Here is a 6,172-nt window from a genome sequence, read left to right on the forward strand (position 1 = left end):
CCAATGACTTTCTGAAGTTAATGGTACAAATTCTGTAGTCCTGACTTTTTAGTCTTAATCAGTGCCAAATTTTGGGAGTGCCAATATTGCTGCCTTCTGTTGTGTTAAACTGTGAAGTGTCACAGAACACGTAGTTGATATGGTTCTGTGCTAAATTGATCTGGATATTCTTGACTTATTTGTCCCAAAAGATTTTGGGTGGTCTATGACCTTCAGGGAAGATCAGTAGTGCCCTAGCTGTGAACTGACTTGGATTCCCACTACCTCTTACTGTTTCTGATAGTTTTGCAGTGTCATGGGTCAAAAGTTGCTATATTACCAAGATAATTGATTTAAAATAGGCTAACAAGCAGAAAGTTTCTGGTTCGAATCCCCACTGGTACTATATCAGGCAGCAGCGATATAGGAAGATGCTGAAAGGCATAATCTCTTACTGCGCTGGAGGAGGCAATGGTAAACCCCTCCTGTATTCTACCAAAGAAAACTACGGGGCTCTGTGGGTGCCAGGAGTCGAAATTGACTTTATTTTATTTTATTTTATTTTATTTTATTTTATTAACTTACATACATACAAACATACATATTTTTATACTGCCCAAAGCTTACATCTATGGGCAGTTTACAACAAAAAATAACAGAAGAGTTAAAACATTAGTTAAAACAAATAGATGACAACAAAGAAATTAAAACATTGGTTAAAATAAATGACAGCAAAAAGTTAAAACATTACAATAATTTAAAATTTTAGAACAGTGTTAAAATGGTGTTTAATTAAAAGCCTGGGTGAACAGATGGGTCTTTAGAGATTTTTTTTAAAAATGTCAGAGATGGGGAGGTTCTTATTTCAGCAGGGAGTGCATTCCAAAGCTCTGGGGCAGCAGCAGAGAAGGCCCATCTCTGAGTAAACTGCAGATGCACCTCTCCTGATGATCTCAATGGGCAGTGGGGTTCAGTGGATTTGACAGCACACTTCACGTTTTACTTTAGAGGGCTTACTACCCAGCCTTACCAGAAGTTTGAGAGCTGCCTCCACAATCTCTTATTTACTCTACTAGCACATTAGCATTATTGTACAGTAGCAAGTTTATATTGTAGAATTCAACAACAGTAATAAATTGTCATGACATTTTCTAATATAAATGTATATGTTTGGAGTGAAGTTTGACCATCCTGTGCATGCATGAGGCCTACTGAGGTATAATTTGCAATCCGCTCCATAATTGCAAGTCTTGCTTTAAATTCAGTGGAATTGTAAACCTTATAGGCAAGTTTATACAGCTGAAATCTTCCATATGTTTTCTTCTTCTCCCCTCCCCCAAACTACAGACTTTCAGACAAAGCTGCTGTAAAGCTAATGGGCCTTGTGAAATGGAAACAACAGTCTATGGGTAGTTCCTTAGAAGCAAGCTACAATTTAAATTCCCAAGCAGCAACAGAGCGAGAAACACATTTCAGTTTAGAATGGGGCTCTATTAACAATCTAAAATATAATGCTTGTGGGTTAACTCTAAATATAATGTTGGTGGGAATGAAGAGAAGGTGCTTAAAACTGGTTTGCAATGGGATGGTTGTTCATAATTTGATTTATTACAACATTAAAGGGATGACTTGCACGTATAACATCACAAACAGAACATCCATATCTCCTAACATAACCTCTAACACAATGCTTTCCACTAGAGTCACTTCACACCTTGAGCTTGGGGATAGTAAGTGCTGAACAGTCAAATAATATACATGAATGTCTATACCAGTGATTCTCAAACTTGGGTCCTCAGGTGTTATTGGACTTCAACTCCCATAATCCCCAACCAAAGGGCACTGAGGCTGGGGATTATGGGAGTTGAAGTCCAATAACACCTGAGGACCCAAGTTTGAGAGTCCCTGGTCTATACCAAGTCATAGTGTGCGGAGAATCTATGACAATCCTCAGCAGAGCTTGGCTGTTTTATCTACGCCTGGATTTGCAAGGATATAACCAGATTTCAGTGCTTCTGGAAGCCTTCAGATGTGCAGTTAGAATATTCAGGTACCACCTAATGGCACAGCGGGGAAGCACCCTGCCTAGAGACCAGGTGGCTGTTGGTTCGAATCCCTGCTGGTGTGTATCCCAGGATATGGGAAACTCCTATATCGGGCAGCAGCAATATATGAAGGTGCTAAAAGGCATTTATCATCTCGTACTGCGCAAGAGAAGGCAATGGCAAACCACTCCTGTATTCTACCAAGAAAACCATATGGCTCTGTGGTTGCCAGGAGTCAACACTGACTGGACGGCACAAACTTTCTTTTATATTTACTTTAGCTTGATCTCCCAATGCCTACTAGCACTTTTCCCCAGATGGTGATAACCTGTATAGGCTGGCTTGCATTCATTACAACATGCCATTATCTAGGTTTATCACCCAGAAGTATAGTGGATCAAGTTCTGGGTGGGAACTGCAGAGACTCAAATTCAGATCCTCACTGAGCTTACAACATAACCTTGGGCCTATTGCTTTCATAGGATTTGTTCTGAGGATAAAATAGGGTGGGGAGGGAGAAGAGTAGTTTATGAGCTCTCTGAGTTTCTTGGAGGAAGGGAAGGATAAATATAGAGCTGAGCCCCCTTAACTGAGGTGTGGTGAGGCAGCTAACTCGAGTCATAGATTAGTGGAGGTGGCGGCAGGCTGCCTCTACCATGCCACCACTGCTCCTCTCTTGTCCTGCTTGATGCCTCTTCAAATGGAAGAGGGCTGAGAACAATGCAGAAATGCTGAGAAATAAAAGTGATGGGCTGTAGAGAGGTTGAGTAATGGGCTATTTAGCCAGCCTCCTGCTCTGCTCTTCTGTACTCTTATTATTCACTGTGTTCCCTGCTCTCTACCTTCTGAAAAGGCAGAGAGCAGAACCAGCAGTGGCAGCTGCCACTGCCACCCCCCGGTAAGGGGAAATCGGGTGGGGGTAGGATGGAAAGTCCCCATGCTGCTTCAAGCACCAGTGGAGCATAGGCAAGGTCATGATAGAAATATTATTTGTAGATAGGACAATAATGTCTTTATTAAAGATCTAGTTTAAATTCTTTAAATTGAACTGGTAGGAACATAGGAAGCTGCCATATACCGAATCAGACTATTGGTACATCTAGCTCAGTATTGTCTACACAGACTGGCAGCAGCTTCTCTAAGGTTGTAGGCAGGAGTCTCTCAGCCCTGTCTTGGAGATGCCAGGGAGGGGACTTGGAACCTTCTGCATGCAAGCATGCAAGTGCTCTTCTCAGAGCAACCCCATCCCCTAAAGGGAATTTCTTACACTTCTCACATGTAGTCTCCCATTCAATTGGAACCAGGGTGGACCCTGCTTAGCAAAGGGGACAATTCATGCTTGCTACCACAAGACCAGCTCTCCTCCCATAATTACCTGATTGGAATATTGTGGGAGTTGCTGTTCAGCTTTGAGACATCACTCATAAGTTGGGGAAAGGAGGAGGCGGAGAGCCAGTCTTGCGGCAATAAGCACAACTTGTCCCCTTTGCTAAGCAGGGTTCACTTCGGTTTGCATTTGGATGAATAGCAATATGTGAGAGCTTTCTGCTGTAAGATATTTCCATTAGGGTATCTGTTTGCATGCAGGAAACAGATTCATTCCCTGGCATCTCCAGGTAGGCCTGGAGAGCTGTTGCCAGTCAGTGTAGACAATACTGAGCTAGATGGACCGATGGACTCAGTGTAAGTCAGCTTCCTGTGTTCCTAATGCTTTTTTCATGTGCAAACTGTCCTTCCCTCACATGAATTGGCGATATTCCAAGCAGTCACTTGTGGTCATGATGGACTGGTTTGTCAGAGAAAGCACAATCCAAGCTTTAAAAGGAAAGTGGGGGGAATAGCTGTCCCTGCACAAGGTGGTTATGTGCAGATTGACCCTGTGTAAGTCCCTCATGCTGAAACTTGTATATAGTATTTCTGTTGGAAACTCATGAATAAGAGAAATAGGCATGCTTTGAAATTGAAAACTCCCAGGTTAGTGGAGCATAACTCCCTTAGCTGATCAGAGTAAATGAAAAGAAACTTTTTCTTTGCCTCAAAAACCTAGGGAAGACGCCAGAATATTCCTGCAGTCCTGTTAAGTTTTCCCTCATCTTTCATGGTGAATGGATGTTGGACTGCCTTGGTCAACTGAAATTTGTGTAATCAAGTTGTTCTTATATGTTGCTTTTTAGATGTGTAATAATTGGTGGCTGTAGAGGCTGTTAAATTCTGCCTTTAGCACAGTCATTTAATTCCCCCCTCCCCAGAAAAACCCTTTTGCTTCTAAAAAGAAATCCTGTAATGGAATCCAAGCTTCTGTCAATCTAATTAGTTTTCAAATGCAGTATCTCCAGAACGTAGAGACCTAAATAAGCAGCTTAATATTAAAAGCCAGCTTCTTTCCCTAGCCCTTAATACTTTTTATAGCAAAACTGGAATTATTGTTAAACAGCATTCTACTAGGGCTTTGATTTCTACTCCCTTCATGATAAATGACAAAAGAAAATAGCTATAATGATGCTTCAGGAGGTTGGAGAGAAGGTGAGAAGTTACCTGTGACTCCCCTTCAGTTCTGACCATCTGGAAGTTGAACATTTTTAAGATGATGATTCTTAATAAGATGCTAATGCAGCTGCAAATCCCAGCACAGACTAGATTTAACCATGTTATGCAACAGTTTCTAATACCATGCTAACACCTAGTTAGGCAAGTCCAGCAGTGGATAAAAGTGAGGCAGTAATCTTTCTTCCCCCGTCAGAAGGGTGGCTGGAAGGAAGACGGCTATGGGGGTAAGAAGTTCTATTCTGGCTTCTACACTCCACTCTCCTCTGGGTGGGGAAGGGTGTGGCCAATGGTTTTTCTTTGCTCTTGTCCTCCTTGCTGAAGCCTGTTTGCTATCAGGGGCTGAACTCACTCTAGTTGTGTTCAGATATACTCTACACCTGGCCAAACTGCCTGATTGGTGTGGGTGTGAGACACACCCATTGGGCTTCTGAGATCTTGGCCTTAATTGGAGTGGACTGCAGCCAGAGGCGCAGCCGCTGGCACAGGCCGCCTGCAGGCGGCCGCCAAAGGGGGCAGCACTTGGAGGTGGCCTTTGGAGGTGGGATTGAGTGCTGGGGCCGACACACTAACAGCTAGAGAAGATTCTTGCTCACTTCACTGTTGGTGAGATTGGGCCAAAGTAGTTATGTGTTTGGGTTCATCTAGAGATGGGGAGACAGGGGGCGCCTTGGTTGAATGTGGGGCAGCTATTCCAGTGGTGGTGGGGAATAGAAGAAGTAATGTTGGCAGGTCAGCAGGCCGTTCCAGGGGAAGGGTAGTCAGAAATTTAATAGCTGTCTACAATTCCGGCTGTCCTGCCAGCTCTTTGACCTTGGGGAGCATTGCCAACAACCCACATAGCCTTACCTTGCTCCTCTGCAATGCCAGGTCGGTCCAGAATAAACCCGAGGTTATCCAAGATTTGATTATGGATGAAGGGGCTGACCTGGTGTGTATCACCAAGACTTGGTTGGGGGAGGCCGGTGGCCCAGTCTGGTCCCAGCTTCTTCCTCCAGGGTATTCTGTAGAGGAGCAGGTGAGGGGACGTGGGCGGGAAGGTGGAGTGGTTCTTGTCTATAAGGATAACATCTCCCTTGCCAAGGTCCCTGTCGAGGTATCTGACCATATTGAATGTGTGTACCTAAGTTTGGGGACCAGGGATAGAGTGGGATTTCTGTTGTTATACCGATTGCCCCGCTGCCCGACGGAATCCCTTACTGAGCTCACGGACTTGGTCGTGGAACTTGAGTTGGAGTCTCACAGACTTTTGGTGCTGGGGGATTTCAACGTTCATTTTGGGACCAATTTGTCCAGGGCAGCTCAGGAATTCATAGCAGCCATGACAACTATGGGCCTATCCCGTGGTCTCCGGTCCGAAGCACATTGCAGGTCACATGCTTGATTTGGTCTTTTACTCTGATCAGGGTGGTGTTCCGTGGGTGGGGACTTCTGTGTCAATGGATTTCCCCATTGTCACGGACAGACCACCATCTGGTTAAGGTTAGGCTTACAACTACTTTCCATCTCTGCAGGGGCGAGGGGCCTATTAGAATGGTCCGCCCGAAGAGGTTATTGGATCCATTAGGATTCCAAGAAGCCTTCGAGGGATTTAATGTTGGCTC

This window comes from Hemicordylus capensis, chromosome 3 (assembly GCF_027244095.1).
Source record: "Hemicordylus capensis ecotype Gifberg chromosome 3, rHemCap1.1.pri, whole genome shotgun sequence".
Classification (NCBI taxonomy): domain Eukaryota; kingdom Metazoa; phylum Chordata; class Lepidosauria; order Squamata; family Cordylidae; genus Hemicordylus; species Hemicordylus capensis.